Below are 6,000 nucleotides of genomic sequence, written 5' to 3'. Positions count from 1 at the left end.
TTACCCTCTGTTCTTTTGCTAAACCCTTGTATGTCAACAACCACATCACACAAATACTGATTTGTTTACAAGTTTGAACATATTTTCATAGATACTGTTCTGCTTTAAAGTAACACAACTCTTTACATTGATAAAAATCAAAACTGCAGCAACAACAACCATCTCCTGCTGCACTTTGCTACTGCTGCTCTCCTAGCCTCTCTCAGCAAAAATCCTTCACTTCTCCCTTCATTCTTTTTTTTATTGTGTTTCCTTCTTTTCTTGTTCCTTTTCTCCCATCTGGATCAAGACTGAGAGAAGAATAACAAACACACTTTGAGCAGAGAGAAAAGGGGATGAATTTGGCGTGCTAAACAGGCGGGCTAAACCCATTACCTAAGTGTTCTTTATCTTCCCATATGCTTTTGTTGTTTAATCAGCTTTGTATCTCCCCAAATCCTGGATTGAGATAACAAACAAATGGATGAGCTCAACGTGCAGAGTGAGAAAGCCTTTTTGCTGGCACCTCAAAAACCAGACACTCTCCTGATGCCGCACAGTGGTCACAGTGGTCAGGTCGGACGATGCAACTGGGTCAGAGTCTTTTGTTTTTTTGGGGGGACTGGACCATCCTCCAGTTTCTCCTAAAAGTATCTCCTATACCTCCACTGTGTTGTAAGGGGATGGGCCCGTGGAGAGAGGATAGGGGGGGGTGGTTAGGAAGGGGGGGGGGGGGGGGGGGGGGGGGTAAAGCTGGAGCTCACAGATTTGCAATCTTCAGCCACAATTTCTCTCTGCTTCTCCAACACAAGAAAAGGAGGATTCCAGATTATCTCGGGCATTCAAAGCCAAGGAGAGTTGAAGACTCTCTGAATACAGGAAGGACTTTACTGCCAACGTGGTTGTACAATAGAAACAGTCGTTATCAGATTTAGTTTTTTGGGAGTTTCTAAGAATATGGTTTGCATATATGACTTGACCACCAGGACCTATATGTGAATTAAAGTGCATTTTAAAAATGTATGTTTCCCTGCTGTTAAACCAAAGGAGGTCTGAAGTGACTGATTCTGTTGCTCTGAGCTTCATTGTCTTCATTTCCAGTTCATTGCCTTTGTTTACATCCAGGCAATAAGTTTAACCCTTTCTACCCTAATAGGACTTTTTGCAGCAACGCATATCCATAGATACCTCACTGTTATGATTATGACGCAACAAACACGTCTTCAGTCATCCCCATCACTCTTTCTCTGTTCAGACAAGGATCCCAAGAGGTCATTTTAAAGGTGCAGTTCAACATTTTGGGGAATCATTCATCAATTTTCTGGTGCTGCTGCTGACTCCAGCTGCCTCTCTTCAAAAAATAAGCATGTGAATATTGACATTTCCAAAAATGTCTATTTAGAGTAAAAGAAAAAAATTATTTTGAACAAAATATGATAATCATCAAGGTACTTTTAAAGCCTGGCATGTTGGTGTAAGATATTCAGGGGCAAGTATTTACCTGAGTTATGTACTGCAGTATATTTTCAATCTGTACCACACTTGAGTATTATTATTTTCTTTTTAGAAATATGTAACTTTTACTTCCTTACACTTAAAAAAACATTTTTGACTCAGAGTAACTACTCTACTCTAAGTCAGTGGAATTCATATTATTTGTTTGAGAAATGTGACATACTATTTTCTTCACAGGAAAAAAACACAACCACAATCAACTCCTGCACCATCAGTCATGTTTAGGCCAAACAATGGAGACGTTAGATAAAGACAAGAGAAAAGATTCTTCACCACCCTCTTTTCAATTCTGTATTTTAAGTTTTAAAAATAATGGAAGATTCCTTTTGTTTTAAAAGATTACCCTGTTTACTTTGGTCAAATCAGACAAATCAAAAAAACAATAGCCGCTTTTGTTGATTTAAATTCTGTACACTTAAAAAGCCCATTCATTCAGTAGTTTGTTTTACAGTTATTTAGCTCTGATAATGTACAATAGAACAAAAAAATGACTTAAAAAAACTTTTATTACTGGGGTAATATTTGACCAGGAGGATCTATACTTTGAGTATGATAATAAAGTTATGTATCTACTTTGTCCACGTCTCATGACAGCCTGAGAAAGACATTTGTTGAATTCTTATTTGTTGTCATCACTTTTTCTGATTCATCTACATAACTTTAATGTGCATCAAGTCAAATCATCTCAGTTCAACTTGTGCCTTAAAGAAGCGGCATCCTGTTGAATTCAGTCACAATGATCACTTGTTTGAAGGTGCAGAAGTTACTCTGTTTGACACCAAGACTCATTTTTGAAAGACAAAAAGGAAGCAAACATGCGGAGAAACAATTCTGTTCAGACCACAGAAAGTGATGATAAGAGTGGGTGCAGGCGCCCTCAATGTGCATCTCACAGTTGAATTCCCCCAGGGAAGAGAGGCTCATCGCCCCGTCTTGTTCCCCCCATCAGCTACAAGCGCACGCACACACACGCACATCCCTGCAATACACACACTGACACATACACAGAGTCTGGGAGTGCTCGGGGAAAATAGCCCTCATTTATTATTGCCACACTCCCTCGTCTCGTCCCCCTCGGTTCAGCGGGTGCGCCGCCAAAGCACGTCTTCCACCGCCAATGTCACACAATTACCTCTTAAATGCTCAAACAAATAGAGCGACCCAGAGAGTGACATCAAATCAAAACTGTCACAGGTGATTGAGTCTAGTCATCAAGGCGGCCCGCCCGCTACCTGTCAGGAGAGTGAGGGAATGAAAGCAAGAGGGAGAGAAGAGGGAGAATGTGATAGCTGCTTTATAATAGACCCCTAATAATGTATAAACACCCCCTCTCTCTTTTTTTGCTCCACTCATATTAAAGTTGGCCACAGAGTGCACGATGCCCTCCTTTTCAGCCGCTCCACTCCCTCTCGGGACTCAGGGACGGAGAGAAATGGCGATGAATGGAGTAATGATAGGGAAAATGATAGAGGGGAGATTGAAATTTCCATCCTCTCTGAACCATGCCGGCTCTGCTCCTGAAAAGACATTGGCTGCTAATGGGGTTAGATCACACGCATGAGAGTTTGAGGCCTGAGTGATGTTAGCTGTTGATACTCCAGATTGAAAAAAAACAAAAAAACACACACACTTCGAACAGGAAAAGTCCCTTGAGGTGTGGACCTGGAGTGATAGTCTGCGGACCTCAGATTCATCTGCACAGGTGGATCCACACAACAACTAATGGTTCTCATGCAGGTCGCGATCCAGAGGACGCAGACAGGCTGATGGTGCATCGGAGAAAGACGGGGGAAAAAAAGGAGCGTGAGCAAAAGGTTGAGCAAGAGCAAGCCAAGGGGACATTAGGAACATGATGATGTTGTCAGTGTCTGATGTAAATTTGAGAATGACAGTGTCAACAGACACGGCTGGTTGCTCGCTGCGGCAACACGCCAGGGCCGTGACACTGACAAATGGAATATTTCAAAGGACTTAATCAGAGGAGATGGGGTTTGGTCTGCAGGTGACACGAGTCCCGCTCCAGCGCTCACAAAAAGAAAACTGATTGCCTGCCTCGAAACCCCCACCATCTCTCTACTTCTCTGTGTAACGGCCTGTCTCTCTGCTTCCTACCTGACTCTCTGCTTTTCTGTCGCCTCCCATCTCTATCACTCCAATACAAGAGGTGGAGGGGGGTTTACCATGAGCACGGAGTTCAATTAGATTCAATCAGAGATAGCCTGTGAAAACTGTGCTGCTGAGCTCTAATGTAACAGTGGTTGTACATGTCTGTAGAGTCTGAGCGACTACATCACAACGTCAAGAAAACCACCTGAAAACAACACTGAGAGTCTCTGTGAGACTGTCATAACAGTGCTTTGAGTTAAATAATAAATAATAACATTACAACTTTTAACAGGCGTAGAGTTTGCTCACCATCTAGTTGAGGGTGCTAGCATGCTAACATTAAAGCAGAAGTAGGCTAAGCGATCCGGTCGTTTTGGCTAACTTCTTGTCAGCAGATGGAGTTAGCAGTCCCCGCCCGCGTCCCTACGTCACCACATTCACGCGCATCCCTTGGCTGCACACACAGAGAGGACCGCCCCTTTATGCCGTTCTCTCTCCTCATTGGATAAAGGTTGTAGGATACAAGGAAAGTTTTCTCCTCGGCTTACAGCAGAGCAGGGTGACTGACAGACCCGTGTTTCAGACCAAACACTCTATATAAGTGGTTGCTGTCGGAAGATATAACTATTTAAGACTTATATTAACATAAACATTCCGCCTACTTCTGCTTTAACCAGTTGGCAAAAAGAAAACATAGTGGAATATGAATGGCTTTAGTTTTCAGGACTTTGGTCTTAATTCAGAGTAACGAACATAAGTTTTGAAAGTTATTTAACTTCAATCCATGGTGGTCACCTGTGTCTGCAGCTTCCTAAACTTCATCCAGGAAATGTTGAGATATTTTGATCAAACATACAAACTGAAGGTGCTAGAGGGAAAGAAAGGAGATCAACAAAGTCATTAAGAATTGACCTTCTGGAGAGCACAAATATTTGTATCAAATTTCATGAAAATCAATTAGAAACCAAAAAAGGTCAACTCATTGAGATGTGGGGATCAAGGTCTATAGGGTTTATTCTCTGGGGACCAGGAATTTTGGGATAATGTTGCAGAGACATTTCAGTTTGAAAGAACACTTCCTTCCCCGGATCAATGCACCTAACATGACTAAAAACTGAGTGCACAGATATTAAAATGTCAACACAAAGCCGTACTTATTGGGGTATACTCACACACACTTTGTGAATAGTTACAAAGTGAAGATATTAATGAAGCTCGTACAGTAACACTGTGCTTCTCAGTCGCCGCAGAGGCAGATTAGCAGGGACAGATCTCACTACTGATAACCTGGGGAGAGGTGTTGGGGGGGGGGGGGGGGGGGGGGGGGGGGGGGGTGCAGTGTTCACTAGCCAGTGCAAGTGAAGGACAGCAAGAGGAGAGAAATAGGTTTAATGTATGGAGAGAAAGTTTACCCAACTTTCTGCAGGATACTTCATTAGAAGAGAACAGTGTTAGTCCTATACCTTTCAGATCTCTTGGACAATATGCCAAGCAAGACATCTTGCCGGTCATTTAATCTGCCACCCAGAAAGTATCAGCAGAAAAAAACAACCCAAAAAACAGAAATCCCTCTCCTTACTCCTTTGTTTCCAGCAGTGGGCATGGCAGTGCCACCAGAAGCTGCACGCAACTTGGTGATTTTGTGCCTCAAGTCCAGTAGCCCCACGCCGGGTATGAATCACGGCAAGGGGCCGCTGCCCTGTCACAGCAGCTACAGATCAATGATAATTACCACCTTGACATGAGTACGCTTATTACTGAACAGGATCAGGGACAGGGGCCCGAGCTGTGGTGGCCGTAGGGCCCGATCGATAGTCCAGGAATAATGGCTCTCTGGGGCCCTAGATTGGACTTTGCCACTAAACAAGCCATTACAGCCGCACGCATGACAGCTTAGGTCTAGATATGCGCCCTAACTCTCCTTCTCCTGGAGGCTTCTCTCTTCGAGCCCGCCTCACTATGGCTCCCACATGCCTCAGTACTCAATCTTGTCATGGACTGTTATGGGCAGGCGAGACACATGCCTCTGGCTTTGAGACGTGTTAACCAGAAGTGAGTGATTAGGGGAAGCATGCTGCTACAACACAATGTGCTCCTGTGCAACACGCTGGAGAAAGGGGCCTTGCAATGTGACCTGATGATTGCCACTGAGTATAGAGATCAAACACAGTTGCACCGGCGTGTGTACACATGAACATACCCACACACACACACACATATATACACACACACACACAAACAAAACACACACAAAAGCGAGCACATCAATGCGTATAAGCGATGCTGATCCGTCTATGGCAGCCCTCATCTTCTTTTCTCTTTGATTTTTACCATTTCCCTCCTCCAGATCCCTTGTTTTTTTCCCCTCTCCTTTTTTAATCCGGTCATACCTGTAATCGG

This window comes from Trachurus trachurus, assembly GCF_905171665.1.
Source record: "Trachurus trachurus genome assembly, chromosome: 4".
In the NCBI taxonomy this organism is placed as follows: domain Eukaryota; kingdom Metazoa; phylum Chordata; class Actinopteri; order Carangiformes; family Carangidae; genus Trachurus; species Trachurus trachurus.
Note: the sequence above shows the minus strand (reverse complement) of the source record.